Consider the following 22,192-nt stretch of genomic DNA (forward strand, 5'->3'; position numbering starts at 1 on the left):
TAGGCCCTGCGAACACCAGCCTGTGCTCGAAAATGCGAGCACAAGCATGTAGCGAGCCGCGCCAATCTAATCCAGAGGAAGAGGAGCGGGGCGTTCGTTCTTGGTATAACACGAAATGTTATAAATTACAAATTAGTCTAATAGATATTCAGTGTACATCTTGTAAACCTTGAGAGAGAGAGAACAACTTTAGCGAAAACACCTGCAGAGTCGGTTAGGCTCCCTCCACGCAGGGAGGACAAGCTTTTACCGCGACGCGGCCACTACGTCAGTCTCGTGCATTGTGCTCCTCGAGGTCTTGCTTCCTCGCTACTTCCGCGGATCCGAGAGGGCCGCCGCTCCCTTCCTGGGGGTGCTGCCCCCCTTCTCCTCGGTTTCGCGTGGTCGCTGCCTCTCTAGAGCTGCCGAGACCTGCTGGACGGCCTTGAGTTGTGTATCTTGGTCATAGCTCCTCGTTGCAGCCTCTAGCTGCGGCGGGATCGTCGTCTTCTCGCTGGCTTCTCGTGGATTTATACTACAGTCCCAAAGGCTCTTTCCTTAGCGCACAGTCTACACACGTCACTCGCGTACACGCTCGGACACACGTGCTTAGCTAGCACCGGGGTGAGCAGGGACCCCGTCTGTAATTGCCGGTATAACACTGCCTCCTTCCGGGTAAGCCCCGGGTGAGGTGGCGGCATAGTCTGTCTGTTAAGTCTGTACCACTTGACTATTTCGTTGAAGGTGGTCATCTTGTCCTTGGCACTGCACCGCGACCAACACTCCGAGTCGGCCGTGCTCGCAGCTGCGCGGTTGGTTAGACCTCGCGCGGCCGAGTTCGCCGTCTCGTTGTGGTTCACGTTCCCGCGTTCCGACACGTCACTTAAACCTTAAATCTTAAAATGCTTATGAGCCATGGTAAAGTTACTAATAATAATGTACTAAGTGAATTTATTTTATAACTTGCTAATGCATCTAATGTACCAAGTGGAACGACAAATAAGGGAAAGAAGGCACCGACTATGTACCGACGGTGTGATTACGCGAGATCAATTTTGTCGGCCACGCATAAGGCAACGCGCAACCACTGTAGCCACCCAGAGTGAATTTAGATGAACCAATAAAACTGGAGGCGTGCTGAGGGACAAACTTTGTCTTGGTACCATCAGATCATTCATTGCCAGAGCTTGTGGTCGCCAGTCGTCGACATGCGCACCGCCGGACAGCATTCGTGGCGCGTTAAGCCTGGCCACGCGGTCATCCGCAACTCATCTGTTTTGGGCTTACCAGCTCTATGTTCAGCACCGGCAACACCACCTGAGAGTGGTGCAAGTATCGAGCTAAGAGGTGTGGATTCGGCCAGATTAGCGGATTCCGACCGGGTTTTTCTGAACTCGCTGTTGTATTTCATTGCGAGCGCGGAGCTCCTAGGATGGCTCTTAATGTGACTGCCCCTCCCCTTCCTTTTCCACATTATAGGCCTTCGAGCAATCCATTAAAAAAACCATTTTATCATAATCATCAATCTTCCCGAGAAGCCAGACAAGCTCTGACTGGTGGGAATTCCTAGCGTACCTACAGAAACTCGAATGATGCCGTGCTTCATAGATAGTCGTTGCTAGAGCAGCCGGCGAAAGGCGCCCGAAAGCTTTTATTACCTGTAGTTTCCTCGCACCAGAAACCATGTGAGTGATGGAGGTACTACATTCTTCCCGACTAACTTAATAAATGCTGCATACTTCTGTATTCCAGATTTATCTCAAAGTGCGGAAGAACAAAGCCTGTCAGCCCGAGCTTTAAAGGTGAGAATATATTTTTGCTATGGCCATATTGTTCTATAATCACTGTACCAAAGGAGCAGAAATACCAATTTTACCTTTCAATCCATAGCTAAAGACTGCGCTGAAAAAAATTTATTTAACCTAATGTTACTTTATAATCTAAAACATGTTTCGGACGTAAAAAGCGTTTGTTCAAATATCTGACTGTTAGCTTTCCTTCATTCCTGATATGCTCACTTACGGTTGAGGCTAGATCAATTAATGTACGCGCATCACCCGAAATCCAGTACATGGTCCAACCCGCCCTGTGGGCCGTGCCGGGCACGGGATCGGAGCGTTCGAGAATTGACCATCTTGAACAGCTTCCGGCATATATTTCCTCTGTATATGTGGTGCAGGTATAAGCTAGTAGCTGGTACCTTGCGATGCCACCTGCTGAGAATGTTTATTAAAGCGAAACTTTCATAGCTCCTTTGTTCGACTTTTCCAATGCTGTTGCTGCCAGTGGGCAGAAATTTCCAATGCCACAGGGTATGTGCCAGTAGGAATGTTCCGCATATCAACGGGCGTATTTCAGGCCACCTTGTGTAACTATGAGTATGTGCCAATGGGAATGTGTTACTCTAAAAGGACAAAAAGATCCCTTAAATTTATCTGCTACTACGCCAAATGGAACCCACTTCAAAAGGGTTTCTCCAGGAGAGTAACCCGATATATTAGAAGGCTGTGCCAAGAATATTCTTCTTATACTACAAACGTAGTACGAACATTGAACGTCTATATGTGTTGTATTACCGCTCAACACATGGTTGACGTTAATAATAAAGAGATGAATGAAAGTTCACTGGATGTGTGCCGCTTTCCATTAATGCCTTTTGCGCCACTGCTTCTGCAGCTCCGCCATGAACGTGCGGCCCGCCTCGGTGGCGTACCAACTATGGTGTTGCGCTGGTCAGCGTGAGGTAGCGGGATGAAATTCCGGCCCCGGCGGCCGCATTTCGAAGGGGCGAAATGCAATAATGCTCTTGTCCTCTCTATTGCTGGCACGTTACAGATCCCCTGGTGGCCAAAATTACTACCGAGTATCCAACCATTTCGGACTACCAGGAGTTCTTTTACGTGAATCTAAATATAAGTACGAGAATGTTTTTGCTTTCGCCCCATCCAAATGCCGCCCCCGTGGCCGGCACCCGATCCCGCAACCTCGTGCTTAGCAGCCCAACACCATAGCCACTAAGCAACACTGGCGGATGTTGGTATCGTTATGCCATCGTCATAATTTAAAAATCGACATCTCGGTGTTGTCTTACCGCCGTCGACATACGCCTTTATCGTTCATTCGATACCATTCCTCCGTTAATCAATCGTCACTGCGTATACATCATAGAGTCTTCGTCATGCTTCCACGCTCATGGGCGACCTTGGCAAACCAGCCCCATACAAAAGAGGGACAATATCTCAGTATGTGGCGTAAAGCCGAAGCAACAAATGTCTCTAATTTACCGATACACATGTTAAATAAACGCCGCTTCAGGAATATGGTCTGTCGGTACATTGCTCGATTGCTATTCGCATTAGTATTTGCAGTAATCGTGAGATAAGCGCTGCCGCATTTTTTCTTTGGTGGTTTTCCTAACACGCTGAAAATACAATCTGGCAAGGGGAGACGACAAGCTGGACGTGTCCTCACTGCTGCCAGATGACTAGAATAATCAGAGCATCGCGTCACACACGAATGTTTATTGCGCTCTTCGTACATACGCTACGGAGCAAATGTAAAAGCAGCTGAACAAGCCTAGCATAGGAACAGCGCAATCAAAGTACTTATACGGTGCAATAAATGTTGCTGTCGACTGACAATGAGAATCCGCAATGCAATCTTGCTGTCACTTCCCATAACCAAAGCTAAGTGACGAAACGGCTTACTCCGCATCACAGAAATTGCTGCAATACAAATTAAGAAAGGCATGATCAAGAGAAAGAAAAAAAGAGAACAGTGAACTCAAATTAAAGCCTTTTCGGTGCGATTGGCTCATGATCCATGTTAATTAATATTATTATTAATATTAGTGGTAGTAGTAGTAGTAGTAGTAGCAGTATTAGTAGTAGTAGTAGTAGTAGTAGTAATATTAATAAAGAGCGGCGTGTTTCTTTATTGAGCCTTATCTGGCCCAATCGGTCTATATATTTCAGTCATTTTATTTTTCTTGTGCAGCCTGTAATAGGACTCTGTGAACACACATAATAAGTACTCATTTCAGGGGAAACACCTGCCCAGATGGCTAAATCAAAACGCGCAAATTGTCTCAATGTACTAGCTTGACCGCGAGAAAGGGTTTTCAAAGCCCCTTATCGGCGCACGCATCTGTGGTGTAATGGTTACGATATAAAGTTTTTGTGCTAGAAGTCCTGTGTTCGAATCCTGCTTTCGGGCATTTTAAATTTGGTTATTTAAATTTTATAACAACATACTAATAAGGTTGCAAACTCCATAAATCGTTTGAAGCCAAAAGGCCAAGGTTTCCGCAAATCCATGAAGCAACCACCATTCCCGGGCTGGCTGAATCACCCTACTTCCAGCTCCTGTAGACACTACCACCACAGTTTCCTCGAATGACTACTATATAAATCCGTATGCTTGAAAAAATACACTGCATAGAGTTTCCTACAAGTACTAGATGGAACTCTAGCGCTGCGATCCTTAAGCCACCACGGGCGTAATGGGTAGTACGTAAATGTGTCTGATCTTCATGTTTTGGGGCTCCAGACCTTCTGGATTTGTTCATTACATTTTGTCTAGGCCTAAATTGGCCTAAATTTAAATCTAATCGACATCCTTCTTCCTTCAGATGGTAATAGGACTTAGAAGCACGCATAATCATTGCTAATTACACTGGTTCTGCTTGTCTATGTGTCCGTGGCGTAACGGTTTCAGTATCGGGCTTCAGTGCTACAGCTTCTGTGTTCGAATCCTGCCATCATCCAATTTTAATAATGTTTATGAAATCAAGTTAAACGCGGTACATACTTAAAGATTAGCAGATGGTCAAAGGTTATGCAAATCCGTGTACTACACATCAGTGTCATACCGGCTAAAATGTCCTGCTTGCAGCTCTTGTAGACACTAGCCCCACAGTTACTTCTAGCATTCGTAATAAACTCGTAAACTAATTGTTCGCTGCACCGCTCCTAGATAACTACACCATCTTTTTAAATGCATTCGGTCTTAAAGGACATATAGGTATGAAACTCAGCAAGAAAACTTTGGTATAAGATATGCGACAGGCAATTGCGCGTGAGACCACAACGCGCATTCCAAGTAGATAGGCAACCGCTACTCCACGGTGGGAGCTTGTCAAATTGCTTGTCCAGTCATCATATTAACCGCTGCCACAAAAGGCCCATTCTTGCGCACTTTACGTACACTCTGCTATGGGAATTTGTAGTCTAACATATTTACCGCCTAGAGTCACTTCTAAACGCCTCTAGCGAGCTATCTACAGCTCTAATTTTCGTCGAAGTACACTACATTCCATGTATTGAACATCTCAAAGGGGCAGCGCAAGACGGCAAGGACAGAAGTCAGGAAACATAGGACAGCGCTGAACTCACAACTGTTCTGTGTGTTTCCTGCCTTCTGTCTTTGTCGCCTTGCACAACCTCTTCGAGATATTCAATCAGTACTAACTTGCACAAATTTTGGATCTTCTACATTGCATAAATTATTCTACTTGCTTACGCCGGATTGAAGTTAGCTCATTTGGTGAGGGCACAGTAGGCGTTGATCATAAGCAGCTATGGACGTGCTATAATCACTATGCTATAAGGTAGCGGGAAGCTTAATGGCGTGCGGTATCAGAAGAACCTCCTCCTTACCTATCCACTATCTAACAGACCTACATTATTCGCGCGTACTTCCGACTTAGCTTTAGACACTTTTCTATAAAAATTACGACTGCAACGAGCCCCACCCCAAAACTTACGACACCCTACCTCTATGCTAAAGAAAAACAAAAAAACACGGATACATGCTTTTCGGACTTTTTGAGATCACTTCCTTGAAGACTGAAGCAGATAATGAGTTATAAGCGCGGAAACCCATATGAAGGAAAGATTGGGGATCTTCCAGAAAATGTCTTGGACTTATGTAATGCTGTTTTATGCACACAAAATGGAAGATACCTATTTAGTCTCAGGGTCTCGTGGGTAAAAAGGTTAGTCCCTGTCGCGAGCATTCATCATCGCTAGCCTACTTACGATGGGTTCGAGGCAACAATACTTTGAAGTGGCTTAAAGGAGGTCGGTTGCGCACACTGGTGCATTTCATTTGATTTTATCAGGCTATTTTTATAGCTGTTGGCTGAAATATATTGAAAAGCACCCACAGTAATAAAACAATACAGCGTTACGAAAAATAAAGATATCAGTATATAATCAAATAACGCATTCCCCATAACAGGAACAAGGAAAATTCTGTTTCATTCACAGAGATCGCGCTTGCCTATACGGAGTGATCATATTTAATTTCTCAAGAAATTTTGAAAAATTACTGGTTGAAAATAAGATAATTACAGTACGTGGGGCGGATTACTAGGAGATGCAACATTTCTTGCGGGAAAAATCGACAGATAATAAGTTATTACAAATAAATTCCCCAATTATTTTCTAATGAATCACGTCACGGCACATATTGCAATGTACGAACTATAGCCGGTGAGCTTGCAAGGCTCGTCTACTTGGAATTAATTTCTAGAATTACACTTGTTTGGAGAAACGCGCCGTCAAACTCGCTTAATACGTTGCTCTTCCACTTTTCTTTTCTTTTTTGAAAAAACGCTATTTTAAATCACCATTAACAGCGTTAGCCCATTTTTATGTCCACTGCATTGGGAAAGCCTCTGAAAGCGATCTTCAATTACCCCTGCCTACCATTGATTCCAACGTACACATGCAAACTTTCTAATTTCATCATATAACCTAATTTCCCGCTGTTCTCGACTGCGCTTCCCTTCCTTTGGCACCCATTCAGTTAGTCTAATAGTCCTCCGTTGGCCTGTACGGCGCATTATATGGCCTGGGCAACTCTGTCTTTATTGCGAAGCTTCTTTTGCGCACGCCCCTGTGCGTCTCATGCTGAACGTGGCTGCCTCCTGCTGCTGCTGCTCCTCTTCTGTTCTCGCCGTATAGATGTAACTAAGCTGCGGGCGCCATCTAGGAGCGATGGGTCACACTACTTCCCCCGCTGTAGTGGAAGTTAGAGGGGGAAAGCTGACCTGTACGTGCGGGTCGTTGGACGATGGTGGAGAGGGCGAGAGTGCCGCGACGCGCAGAGCCGCGATAAGACGAGAGAGAGGGCACCGGAGGAGATGGTCTCCCGTTGCGCATGTTGCGCCGCCTGGCAACTATGTGGATGGTCGCATCTGCGCCTGCAAGGGGAAGTAGAGTACCCAAGCAACTGGGCACAGAAAGCCCGCTTGCCTCTCTGAACTCCTTTGCGGCTGGTTGCGTTCAAAAGTGCATTCTAATCTTCTCCAACATAAATAAACCATTCAGTTTCACTTTGCGCTCGCATTGAATAAACACAAACGCGTGTTCCAGTAGTCTTTATGCTTCAACGGAAAGCTTTGTCGTATAATGATTCCAACAGGGTGCGTTATATTTGCTGCATATTTTCTGAAATTGTCAACAAAAGCATTTGTCTCTGATTGTTCATACGTTTTATGTACTGAAGCACAAAAGTAACTAGAACGCCCATGTATCTTTAGCACACTTCAGAAAGTATCTCGCATTTGCCGTAATCACAGAAATTCATTTCGAGTGGACACCTCTTGCAGACTCACCGGCTACAATTTCTACATTGTTTTGATATGTTTGAATGCGTTTAGATTTATCGTGATAGCAATGCCCGACTCCTCCATTAACAGAGCTCAAGCTGAAGAATTATGCTATCTGCTACAGGCTATGTTCAAACATTCAGAAAAACCTAAACATGATGACTCTGTCAAATGAAAATGTCCGCAAAGTGGAATGCTAAAAAACAAACGTAATGTGGTTGCAGTTACGGAAGGATTGAGTTATACGAACGCATGTTGCGGTATACATGTTTTCCTATTATTATAACGCTTTTTTAATACCGCAGTATCTCCCAAAAGGCGAAGGATCCATTGAAAGAGAAAATCATTGAAAATGTATACGATGTAAAGATGGTAGTTTTATTAGCCTTATAACCTTGTAAACATTGTAACCAAATTAACAAGCATGGTGTCATGCGCGCATACGCACACATGAAGAAACGCAGATCACACGAAGACAACAGCCATCGATGTACCTAGACTCAGTAGCAACTGCAGATTGCTTTCAAGATAGCGCCTGCGCAGAAGCGCTCCGCCGCACCATACGCAGCTGCAGCCACCGTAGAACGCAGCCTCCCCCCCCCCCCCCCTCTACCCACGCGTTGCGCTGCGTGCAATGAAAGACGGCGTGCTTCCTCCCCGCCTGCCTCTCTTTCGCACGCGAGGTAGAGCCACCATTCCTCTCGGCTCACCTCGCATACTTTCGCTTGCGCTCACAGCAAATGACGCGCGGTCTCGATGTTATCTGACTTGCACTTCATACGGAACCTCAAGGCTACGCCGAAGCTGGCAATGCGTCTTGAGTTTCTAAATAACTGAGCAATACAGATCCTAAACAGGAAAGTGCATGTTGTTCGCTTTTCTTTGCAGCTCTTGCGACAAACAGAACCGCTTTTTCTACTATGGGGTGAACAAGTGCCAACAAGCTTAACTAATCGCTTGTGTTGGGAGTCCAAATATGATGCCACAGGTGCAAGCACCCTAACTCGCCATATTGTGAAGAGCAACTGGAATGATGTGAGTACCATATGATATACTACCCCAGTAATTGAAACTTTAGTTGTCTACACAAGCATATCTTTTCAGCCACGCGTCAGTCAGGCATTTCTCTCGCCTTAGCAGTAGTACTTGCAAACTTAACTGGCTCCTGCTGCGCTACTCGTCCTTCGGCAACGGTTTTGCTTCATGGTGCTCCAATGTCAAGCTTGCACTTAAGCCGGAGTTCAAGGTCCCTTTATTTACATTAGCATAATCAGCATACTTTATGTACTTTTCGGTAGCCAACTATCTACCTATGTTTCTATGTTTTATCTATTTACATTTGTCTTCCAGGTTACTAAGCACATTTAAAAGCTGCAAAGTTTTGTTTCCTCGATTGCGAGTAACCCAACCGTGAAGCCAGCCATAGTTTATTTTCCTTTTCCTTTCTAGCCTATCTCACGTTGTTGGGCAGGGCTGCGTCAGCAGAAAAAAGTTGCGCCGCAGGTGCCCCCACTTTCACCTAAGTGGCGGGCCAGCGGTCGTTTCAAAAATCTTTCAAGTGGGCACCCTGAAGGAGGGGGCTGGTTTGATCCTCTCCAGAGCGTTTTCGTCTTTAAGCCCATTAAGCAGTATAGTAAAGTGGTGTTGGGGACCCTTGAGGGGTGAAAAGGGGCCGTCATAACGATGTTGAAGATGACGACGAGGCGCCTAAATAATCACGAAAATATTAGACGATGTTTGCGGTCACGAGGGCACGAAAATGATACGTGGACTCGGGTCAGCATAAGTTAGCGAGGACGCAACGGTTGCACGAAGGAGCTGGACGAAGCAAGCTTTGCGTTGCTTTCAATTGGCGGTGCAGCCTCTCGACGATGCCGCTGGATACCGGGTGATAAGCAGCTGCGCGAGTGCGCAAACAGCCCAGAAGTCTCTATCGACGGCAAACCAAAACGGCTGATCGTGGCATACAGGAAATTATAGATAACTGGTTCTGCCTTGATGTCAGGTTTGAGAGACGCTTCATGCCAGCAGGTGTAGCGATGAATTCACGTAAGCAATTTTGTATAACCACGAGATAGTGGAAAAGGTCCGATGATGTCCAAGGTAATGATGTAGATACATACATCGGGGCGCGGCAATTGGCTCCGTGGAGTCCAGGTTTGTCGCGCCATGAAAAGCTGCACTGTAAATAATAGCTGTGTTTTACGGCGAAATCAGCTGGCGATTTGTGAGAGAACACGGTTCCATAAATAAAGAACAGTCATTACCGGAGAATGGACATCCGTAACAGAGACCATAATACAACATAAGAGCGTTTGCGTATTTAGAATACGGAGGTCTATGTGTACATTATACAGTTCAACCATAAAACACAGCTGCTTCCCGCATTCGGAAAACGGAAGAATGTATGCTAAAACAGTTTTTTACAGTACAACTATTAGAATACAGGTGCTTCCCGTGTTCATAATACGGGAGACACTCTATGCAAAATCTACACTACGCGGTTCAACCATTAGAATACAGGTGTTCCCAGCATTGCGTTTGCAAACCGTATTCACGGTTTGGACAATCTGCATAGGAAATAAAGTGCTTAGGACGCGCGAATGTTATCCACATTTTGTCGATGTGCTATTTGCTTGGTTAATCAGTGCTAACTTCTGGCCTCGGAAAGTGCAAACGCGGTCCACGGTTTGCGGTCGTCTTAGGTACAAACGTTAACACGGCTGATACCGGCCGATAGCGCAGAGATCCAATTCGGTCGACCCTCACATATGCCGGGCACTCTTGTCTCCAATAGCGCATATCCTTAAATGCAAATGACATGAAGGCAGCTGATAGCAGCAGCAACAACTCACTCTTGAGAAAATCGTCTGTCAAGCACATTGGCATAGCTGAAAAGGTTCACTTTACACTTTGTGATACGAAAGAATTTTATATCATACAATTGGCGTAAGAATTTGGTTATCAGGATATTTAGTACACAGAAGCCGTTTTGTTTTCTTCAACCACTCGTCTTGGACTCTTGCTTGGTAAAAGTTGTCTTTGACCTCACACGTCATACGCTCGTCATCATCCCATGGTCCTCATGCCTTTGTCATGGCATCGTCTTCAATGCATCGGTTTCACACGGTCATTGCCATGCATTCATTGCCATGCATTCATTGCCCTATCATTGTCGGTATTCTATCGCGGTCGTTCCATCGTCATCACTGTAACTTCGACACTTGACTTTCTTCATGCTGTCGTCTTGGTAGCGTTGCCATCACGCATCCTCTGACTTCAATAACGTCATCCAATTGTCCTCATCCAGTCATAATCATGCCACCTTCGTCGACCCTTTGATGTCATTCCTTGTTCGTTATTCTATTGCAATCAGTCTGTCATCACTCAATGGTGATTATGGCGCAGTCTTCACGCCGTCGTCGTAATTGTGTCATCGCGTCATCATGCATTGCTTGTTATACTATCGTGGTCATGCCACCACGGTGCGGCATTGTCCACATTCTTCATTCGGTTGTAATCACAAGTTATCTTCACGCCGTCGTGGCCATGTAGTTGTCACCTCATATCATCATGTTGTCATCGCCACACTGTTGTCGTTAAACCATCCTCATAGTTTAAGCCGTCGTCGTTATACTGCCTTTGTCGATCTATGGATATCATTCCTTCGTAGTTCCACAGCCTCTGCGTTGACATCATACAGTAGTCATCATACCTCCATGTTCAAGGGCGACCTTATAAAACGAGCGCAGTAGCAAAGTGAGACTTTATCGAAGTATTTGAGGTATAGCCAAAGCAATGAAAGGCTCCCAATTACCCCTACACGTCATAAATGAGCGTGACTTCAGGGACAAGGTCTGTCGCTACATTGCTCGACTGCTATTCGCAATGCCGTCAACAGACATCCGGAGATCAGGTCAGCCGTACTTTTTTAGCAAGCAAAGTATCAAACAGCAAGAACCTTAGGTAAGCATTTTTTCTAATATGCGCGCTTTGATACTGTGGGTCCTGATGGTGATTGCCTATTGGGCATACATTGCAGAATGTGTCGATTAACGTGCTTGTAAACATCTGTACCTTAAGTATTCTTTGGCGTACTGCCACCCACCATTCTGTCATCTCCAAAATAACAAAGCCATTTCTTCACTACGTCGACATGGTGCGTAAGAGTTTAAATCTGTTATTCTGTGCATTGTCTAGTAGTCATCAAAATATGGTTTGTGCCAGACTGGCTGCATGCGCTGCCAAGAAGCCCAAATCGCGGTTTTCTTAGCGTTTGGTGTTTGACTGCAGTGTGAAGGAGTGTGGACATATTTTGCTTGAAGATTAAATGTGAGGAGGTGTGTTTTAAAAATGCGGTACTGTGACGGAGGGGACGACGTGAGTCAGCGGATGTTACTTCTCAGTGCCACACAGAGGGCTGTTTTGTGGAGCGACAGAAGTCTGTGCCGAAACTCAGTGTCAAGGAATTTAGGAAATTTTGCACAGGGAAGACAAAAGTTGTATTATTGAGATTGCAGACGTAGACGTATCAAAAAGCTACTTCATCACATTGCGGATGGACTGTACTACTTGATGTAAAAAAAAACTGTTTGTGAGGTTCGATGAGCAGTGCCCGTAAAAACAATCAAATGAAACCGGAAAGGCAAAATATTCATTTGACGCTTCTGTCAACTGCATCTCAGACTTTTGCATCCACACAACCATCAGCACTGCTATATGAACGTAGAATCACCTTTTTTCTGGCTATTTTTAATACCTTCCCCCTGAGATAATGTAGCAAATTTGGTTCGAATAACTTTCTCACTTTTATTTTATTGTTCTTCTTTGCACCGCAGAATGTACGGAAAACATTGCTTGAAACATAGCCAGCAGCTAGTAAAGGGTCCAGTGGAGAGAGATATACCAATTGCAGGCAATCATCGTCAAAATTAGAGACGTCAATACAAAGAAGTGTACAGGAAACGTGCCAAAAAGTTAATAGCCACTCTAACCATTACTTATAATACTAATAGCCACAAGTAACAAATATTGTATGGAAAAAAGACTGATAAATCTAAGAGGAGCTTGTAGAACTTATACAAGGATAATAGCAACGAAAATTGAATGTATATCTCACATCAGAAAGACCACGTATAATTTCGCATCCGTGATATCACAAAGAATGCCTAACGTCACCTCAGTAGATCACAGAGAATGCAAAATATCATATCACATCGCAAAGCAGTATCACATATCCATCAAGATATGGGCGTAGGTGTGGGATTAAACGCAGATAACATGAGCTGTAAGCGTGAGTTAAAGAATATGTAAATTTGCTTTATTGTCAGTATTGTTGACAGCGGCTCATCAAAAGAATGCTGCCACAAACAGAAATCGAGTCACCTTCTTGTGCCTGTGTCCTCATTTTCAATTAGAAATATTGAAGTTATATTGTGCATTATCATGATGAAATGTATAATTTTTGGTGATATTTCATAGCACAAGAACAGATGAGCAGACGCTGTTTCAGCACATAGATGCTGCTTTTACTGCACTAAAAAAATCAAATCCGTGTTATTTGCATAACCGAACTGCCCAGTCGAATTTAATTCCTCAATTTAAGTAGAACCCTTTTCGTAAGCCTCCAGGTATCTGCCCCCTAGGTGAGTACTGGTAAGACACAGCTAATATACACTTTTCTCTTGAGGGACAATGGCAACCTGCTGTTCATGATCTGAGAATGCCTGCCAAACGCACCCCAACCCATTCTTATTTGTCTGATTATTTCTGTCTCATGATCCGGATCCGCCGTCACTACCTGCCCTACCCCTTAACACTTCCAGTGCCTCGCTACCTATTGTAAATTGCTGTTCTTTTCCGAGACTCTTCCCAGTCTCAACTGGTGACGTCCGGTAAAGTTCTGGGAATTTCTGATCCAGTAACGCTGCTCCATTGTTACAATTATCACGTTGCCAAGATCTTTATATGCCGGTTGACAGAATGTAGGTATCTGACTGTCCATGCAACATTTAAGCGTAACGTGGCTTGAATGTAGAAATAGCAATGGACATGCAACAATAAAATTACCTGTTGAAGGCTGCATGGAAATTTTTTCAGTAAGGTAACCTGTATACTATCGTTCTGGGCTGCTCGGAATATGGTAAAATTGCTAGTAGCACCTTAGAGCCACTATTTCTTCATGTTTCTGAAATTGTTGCAAGCAGGCAAAATTCGTCATTTTTCTGACGACATGTACTTCCTAGCATACTTTTTCCATAATAATAGTTACACAGTAGTAGAATTATATATACGAATAACCTTTGTTGAGTATATCAAATTTGACAAACTCACAACTTCATTATGTTGTCGCGATCTTTTAGGACACAAATTAAGATGCCTTTCAATTCATAGAATGACTACTTGTTATTTTATCATATACTTCTGTATTCGATTGCCCAAAAGGTTAAATTGGTTTGCACTAGTAGGACTATGTTTTGAAGAAACATTTTTCTTGGCAAACAAGACAAGTACTTTTGGCTTCTAGTACATTCTATTACTTTTCCTTTATTTCTTCGAATGCGTAGGTTCAACATTTACTATGTTGGCATGTAAAACGATGTGTCAAGAGGAAGCGAATTTTTATATAACAGAAAATTTTCATGGTTATGTCCTAAAATGTATATTTATAAAAACACAGTTAATATAATATGCTGAAAATAAGAATTAATTGCACATTTTCACAAGTAAACAAAACAGCTGAATGTTCAAGACTCGCATCTTAGTTCAAAGTTGTGCCTACCAAAAATTTTGCATGGTCTTAGATTGAGTGTTTTGATTGCTCTAGGCAATGCATTACTAAAACGTGGTTCGATATACATGAAAGCGGGTTGTAGAAAGAGCTTTCAAATTTTGTGTATATGTCGCGGCATATGATAGTTTCACAGTCACAGAACAGTGAACTTCTTCATCTACAATTTCGCGTTCAGTTCGTGATAAAGGATCCCAGCCTACACTTCTTACCACAATTTTTACAAAAATATATTTCTAAATGTTTCCTATTTTCCAGCCGCAACCTGACCATCGGAAGCAGCAGTACGTATATTGCAAAATTATTCTGAAAAAAATTTCCTCAGGATCAAATAAAGTCCGTTGTCTGTCTTTCGGTCTGCCTCCCATGCACACTTTTGTTAAGGGTATATTATTTATCCTGCGGTGTACATGTGCATTCTGTGAGTGGTATGGCCCTAAATAAAGCACCTAAATAAATTCTTTATGCTTGCTTAAGGATAATTTCTGTTGGCCGAGTAACATATTCTATGTGTTCAAATACAGAAGTGCAGAAGAAATCAGCTATTAATTTTGCTTCTTCTGGCACAACGTTAATGTTTGTTTAGGTTCTATCTCTATTTTCGTGAATAACACCACAAGATTCTTTGAAATTGAAACTAAATATCAGCCTACTAATATTTTCCTCCCTAGGGCTAATGGCCTAAATTGCAGTTAGGTTATAACTAAAATTTCCATCTTTTCCTATGGTGTAGCTGATATATTCGCGTGCTGTTTTGCACCTTTTCAGTGAAGCACAAGTTCATCTGACAATCAGGGAGAACGATGGCAGCCCTATACTCAGTGTTGATGTTCAAGGTGAGAGCTCCTGCAACATTTTAACTAGCTCCCACAGTTATGCAGAGACATTCAAGCAGAAATTTTGGACTGCCATTAGGATTAGTCAGTTTCTTTGCTAAGTCACAACAGAAACAGAAATGCGCGAATACGTTGGCCTGATACTATTACCTAATTGCTGCAACTTAATTGCCTTAGAAATTATGGCGTGTATCCCATTGCTAGTAAACATACGCCTAAAGGTACTGTTCCATACTTGCCTATAAGAAATGTTTGAAAATATTTTATTACGAAAAGCTTGCAACAACCAAGACAGAGCACTGTGGACATACAATACTACACCTAGTATGACAGCGAACAGAAGGCCACAGTCGTAAACGTAACACATTCAATGTAAACAAAGCATACTGCCGCCATCTTTACGAAATAATAGACACCTGCCGCGCCCTGTGTCTCAAATAGCCGCCAAACTACAATGGCAAGCAAGGCATCGCAAAGCAACGTACCGCAGCACTGGGCCGCGTTTGCTACTGTACCACGTGCTGACAAACCGGTAGCGCATGCCCCAGAACCGAATGACTGGCACGCGACAGGCGGTGACGAAGAAGAAGACGGCGTTGGAAGAAGTCAAGCTCGAGTGACATTTTTGTTGGAGTGAAGTCTCTTGAGTTAAAGGGCACAGGTTCGTCCAGGATAAGTAAGCTTTCTTAGAAATGGCTGGCGTAACTGTTTGTTACTTTCCTGGTGTAGGGGAGGAGTATGAATCCAAGCCCCACATAGGTCAGGGAAGGTATCCCATATCCCCAAAGTTGGAAGCCAACGCAATTAGCGCCTGTTAATGAATTAACGCAACTGAAAATACATTGTTTTTAAGCTGGAAGAGATACGCCGGTTTTAAAAAAAATTGCTTTTCATGCGAGAAAACGGATGGCATATGAAATGACCTCTCAGTATATTTGAGAAGAGTCAAAATTACCAAGACAAGGGCTTGTGCTCTTAAGATTGGGGATGACTGCGCATAGGTAGTCAGGTGATTCAGAGTAAAGGAAAGTGTAAGTAGTTGCACGAGGTTATGCGTGATCCACTCTAACGGTATGAACATTGCGGTCAGGGCTAAAAGGCTTACAAAATGCGTTAGCTATTTGAATTGGTTCATCACAGCTGTGGTACTCATAAAAAGAGATGTGATGGCAGCACATGTACAGACCTACCGAACATGGAATTCGTGACATTACATTTTTTGTGCGCGTCACTTGCAGCCTCTTTAATTTTGCTTTCATGGTACTTTAACTTTCCGTGTTTCATTGATCTTGCCAGATCATTGAAGTAGTTCTTGTAGCATAAGCATAAAGCGAAGGTTAAACGGCTGTTCTTTTATTTTGATAACAATTCTGTGGACATTCCCGGCAGATTTTTGCCGTCGCCGTCGCCGCTGTCGTGACATTACGTATAAAATCCAAGGGCGATAACACCGTTGCCGCACGTCGTACGCTGTGTGTGCGAGTAAAAGCACGTGAGGGAAGCCGACGATCGTGGCTCAATCTGGCGTGCGCGAAGAAGGACAGCGGAGACCAAACGCGCCGTCTTCCGTCGCGAGAAAGGCCGTGGTAGGGTAGGAAGGAGGGGGGAGGGGAGGCGTTGTGCTCCGTCAGCAACTGTGGATTTCGTCACCGCGTGCAAGGGGAACTGACGATCGCGGCACCACGTCTCTATCTCGCAGGGCATATATGAAGGAAAGCGGGGTGGCAGCGCGGGGGGACAGGAGGCGGCATCGGCTCCGCCAACAAGTGCGAACTTTGCACGGCTTCCCGCGGTCGCACGCGTCGTATCTTGAAAAGGATCTTCAGATCGCTCACACTTTTATCTGCGCTGTGTTTTCACAGTTGCGTTGAAGCGATAAACCGCACGAACCTCACTTCGCTCGCTGCTGCTACCGCGCTTACTCACACCAGCGTTTTGACAGCAAGGATCCGCGCTCATCGAGTAGTGTGTTTATGTTTGTGCGCGCTGACACCGCGCTTGCTAATTCAGGTAGTGAGCGAATGTTTCTAAGTTTATGCAGCCGATAAATCTTTTTAGCTTCGTATCGCTGTGTACTTCGCTATTCTGGCGAAACAGCAACTTTTTTTGTTTTTCGTACATGTTATCCTTTTTGATCACGCAGTTAAGGCAAAACTTCATCCATGAATTTGTCTGTGTTAAAAGTGTTTTCGGATATTAAACTGTAGTTGCAGAGGCTGCAAGTGCATCAAAAACAATGTTGACAAATTTTATAAAGACAATTTCAGGGTCATTTTTGACAAGCACGGGTTCCCACTTAGTACCAGCTATGATTTCTTTAAATAGTAATGAGTTGAAATGCTGCTTTGTAAACTATAAACCAGGTATATTACTGGAAATTTTCATTTGGACAAAGAATGGGTAAAACGCAGTTATCGAGTTCTCAAATGACAGCACCAGGGGGAGTGAATAGGTTTGACAATACCTGGTCTATAACAGTTACCTGTCCGTTATCTGTGCATCAGGTAGGAGCAGTTATAAGGCATCCGTAACCATGTCCATTTAGGCAATTGCTGTGCTCATTGTACAAGGAATTATTACTACAGATCGCGTTAATGTGTGTCTCCTAAAATATTCACATTGTTGTGGTCCATAGCCAGTTTGTTTAACACGTCATTCAAAGCGAGACAAAAGTCAGTTCCAGATGATGAAGGTTATCTACACACGCAAACAACAACCATCTTCTCGTCGTGCGTAAGAAATGACTCATCGAAGACTGCCCATAGTGACTCGCAGTCAGTACCATTTACTTCTGGATCTAGCCTTCAGTGACGGTAAAGATGCGACGTGATGTACTTAGCCACACCAAAGTGATTATTTTGGTACGGTGACAGTATTATGAGCATTTGTTAGAAAACTGTACAAGTATTTGTTAGATGTACTGAATCAAGTCTCACTAATTGAGAATATGGATAATTCATCACGTATACATAACACATTAGTGATAATGTCAAAACGTTGTTTTAGCTACAAGCATTGAAATCAATCAACCCTTTGCAAGGTGAAGAACAAAAAGATGGAAGTTCGTTAGGTTCAAAGAGCCATTCCGCTCTCGAACAAAGAGCCATGTGGGGTGAGGATATCGTGACTGGCAGGTTGATAGCTCACTATTGGATCTTAGGCGGAAGACATGGCTGTCTACAATTTTTCGCGCTTTATTTGGCACTTTTCCGTCCACAGAGGAGGTCATTGCTTTTCTTTTTTGAGTGCTAAGGCCTTCGAAAAAGTGTCTCTTGTTGTCGGGCGAGAGACGCTCATTTACAAAAACAGGTCGAGTCCTTTCCCCTAAAAACCAATGTTTTGAGTATTGAGCCGCGCCTTAAGCGCCTGCTTAAGTAGCAAAAGCGCCTGCTTGGTAGCAAAAGTGGGCAGCAGTGTCATTTTTCTGGCTGGAGGTCGCTGGAACGCAATGTGCAGTGTCAAGGTCAGTAGCCGATACAAGATAGTCGACTTTTTACAAATTGAAGCCGCAATCGTGGCCCAATATCCTCCTTATGAACAAGGTCCACCTTTGATTACCATTATTTCTAGAGGTATGGATAGCGTATGCCGAGAGAATTAATATGTAGCTGTATGTTAACCTTGCTTAAAAAGCTTTGCGTGCATTTTTGACCCTGAAAGAAACCTGTAGACTTTAGTGACCCCTTCGGCAGACTCTTTTATCAACGGTGTGCGAAATGCATAGGAATGGCACGTGTCTTAGTATTGCTTTTCCTTTCAGTAAGGAAAGCTAATGACTAATTAAAAACACATTTAATAATTTTCAACATTTAATAGGGATGGAAACATCGTCACTTGCATGCAGACGTCATAAATATATATAGATGGTGTCCCAAATAACTATCATGCATCAAGATTTTTAAAAAGCACGGCGTTACTCGAACAAAATGGAGTGCATATTGTTTCCATTACAGTGGAGTAGCTGCCAGTAATTTTTTCGCTATGGAGATTTAATTACGTAATTGGAGCTGATTACCTAACTTGAGACGTACTATAATATTTATCGTGTCAATGAGGCATTTGCAGGCACAGCAAAGAGACATCTAACTGCGATATCTTAAGCGACGTTCTAATTGTGTACTAATTTCTTTCCACTGATAAAGAAACCATGTGAAGTAAGGCGAAAACCACGTGACTGCGCTCCCACCCACATTATAAGGCAGCGCCCTAGAACAGGCTACTGTGTTCAACCAGAACTAAATGAAGAACATGAAGAAAGAAATCTCCGCCCAACCACTCCGTACAGATGGTTAACCAGCGAAGCTGAAACGTGGGGCCCCGGTCCTTATCACTGGGTTAATCCTAATGGTTCATTAAATGACGGCTTGGTAGGCTGCCGCATACTCGGTACGCAGTTGCTGCTTGCGCTCTGCTGCATGAGCCTGTTCTTGTGCCCGGGCTGCAGCATCGGGACGGCGTAGATGAGCTCATTCCCGGTTCTGCTCACGGCGTTGCTGACCGAAAGCTACCGTCTCCTTGCATGTAGGACACGTGGCGTACCCATTTTGGAGCCACACAGAAACTGCTGTGCACGCGCTCGGCTCCGACGGAGAGCAGCGACGTCACTACTCGCGCAGTCAATCGCGCGCGCGTAGTGATTTCGCTCTTTCGGTTTTTTGTGCATTCGCATGGGCCAATTTACAAATCCGTGCGTTCAAATCTACTGCACATGAAAAGTAGCCTCCAGCCAGTTTCTTGATCGACTGCTGCTGTCACAGATGTAAAAATATGTCACAGATGTACAGATGTCACAGATGTAAAAGATGTAAAAAGATGTACAGATGTCACAGATGTAAAAAAAGTGACAGCGGGACTTCGTGGAGAAACTCATCCACCACTGCTTCAAGGATTTCGTCAACGCAACACTGTCCAGTCAGTGTATGATCAAAGATGGTGATGTTATCGATGTGATCAGTCGACCTTGAAAGACGGATAAGTGTGACGTAGAGAAAAAGGAATAGCTCCAAAACCACGAAACCTGCTTTTGGTGCTCCTTCCATACCATTATCAAGGTGATGCGCTGTCTCTTCGGGTTTGCGACAGGCAATGTAGTTGCTTTCAATCAGCTCATTTGAGGGCGCGTCTTTATGATGTGGGTGGGAGCGCAGTCACGTGGTATTCATATTTCGTGAGGTTTGCTTGCCAGTCGGAAAAAAATTGTACGCAATTAGTACGTCGCTGAAAACACAGCAGTTACATGTCACTTGGGGTTGCTTGGGGGTGCCGGGGGGTGCCTATACATGATCCGTTGACACTTCGATAATTAGGACAGTACTTCTGGAATTAGATGATTATTTGCGTAGCCTAATTCAATTTCAGGAACAAAATAATCATTGGCGGCTACTCCACTATACTGGAAACAATACGCCCTAGGTTTTCTTCGAGAAACGCAACTACTCTTCTCTTAAGTCTTCGTGCGTGATAGTTGTGGCACCTTGTATAATTCATTCAGTAACCAAAATGAGCCCAAGCTGGGTTCACTCGAAAGCAGACTCAACAGCAGACTCAACAGCAGCCATGCGCAGGAGCGCTAATACTTGGATTCATAGAAAAAGAAAAAAAATAAAGACAGAGAGAAGGCTGCAGTTTCTCCGGAAAGGCGAAGCACTATTAGTGATTGCGAAGTATACGAAAATTACACGAAGGATGCTTACACCACCGAGAGACGCGAGATTCTTGGTGGTGGGAGAGGACTCATGCTGTGAAATTGAACTGTCCCCTAGTAAGAGGTCTTGTAAATTCTTCTATAAGGCCATCACTTCGGTGTACAAATTTTCGAGGTCACACGCAATTTCTTCAAGTGCAAGATATATATATATATATACAGTGAAAAGGGTAGAGAAGAGATGGGACGCCCCGCAGAGGCATCTGCGTTAGCAGGCGTTTGGTGTGCTGCGACACCACGTACCTGAGCACACGAGGGTTGTACTATGCCGCGTGTAGCCGTGCGCGGCTTAGCCGTGTCTGAGAAAAGGGGGGTCGGGGAGGTTGAGCCGATGCCGGGTGTTCGGACCTTGAAGGCCCCACGGCGGAAGTAACACACCTCTTTGACCTCTGCTTCCCGCAGACGGCACCCCCGGACTGACCCACCCGGGCAAAATCGGTAGTTGCCTTTTCCTGTCTTTATCTCCCACCGTCCTTCGTCTTTCTCACTTTTCACCTTTCCTGTCTTCGCCTGGCTACCCCTTACTTCCAATTTTTCAGGGAAGCAAGGGTTAACCTTGTGTGAATAGCCAACCTAGGTTACTTGATGTGCGTTTGTTTGTAGGGATAACGTACAGCTGGCGTTTGCAGGACCTGCTTTTACAGTTCCTGTACCATCCCTTTGTAGGGCTCCACGGTGGGTGGCTGGCGCTATTGCTGAAAACTACACGTTCCACTATGGATAGTTCCTTCGGCCCACTCCCTGATTGCTCTCAGAAAAGAGGGCGCACCGATGAAGTATTCCAGTTTTTTTGGTCGGCAAAAAGACTCCTTCTCGCTTTTCCATGTCATTCATTCTGAAAAACCAGATAAACCAGTCCGAACAATTTCACCCTTCCTTGTTTCCAAGTCGTTGGCTCAAGTGTTTGGTCCAGGTTATAAGGCGTCGAGGATGGTAAGCGGTGATCTCCTCTTGGAGCCTGTGATCAGAATCAGTATGAGAAATTGCCAAAACTAGTGTCACTAGGCGAAACCCAAGTAATTGTAACCCCGCACCGTACGATGAATGCAACTCGTAGCGTTGTCTCGGATGATGACTGGCGCTCACTGAGGCTGAACTCTTGGAGGGCTTCAGTGAACAGAATGTTATTAATGACAAAATAATTAAGATGAAGCGCGATGGCATACAAATTCAAACCAAGCACCTAATAATCACCTTCGGTTCAAGTGTCCTGCCCGAGTCAATCGAGGCCGGCTACATCAAGCTCCGTCCTACTTCATACGTGCCAA

This window comes from Dermacentor andersoni, chromosome 7 (genome assembly GCF_023375885.2).
Source record: "Dermacentor andersoni chromosome 7, qqDerAnde1_hic_scaffold, whole genome shotgun sequence".
Lineage (NCBI taxonomy): Eukaryota > Metazoa > Arthropoda > Arachnida > Ixodida > Ixodidae > Dermacentor > Dermacentor andersoni.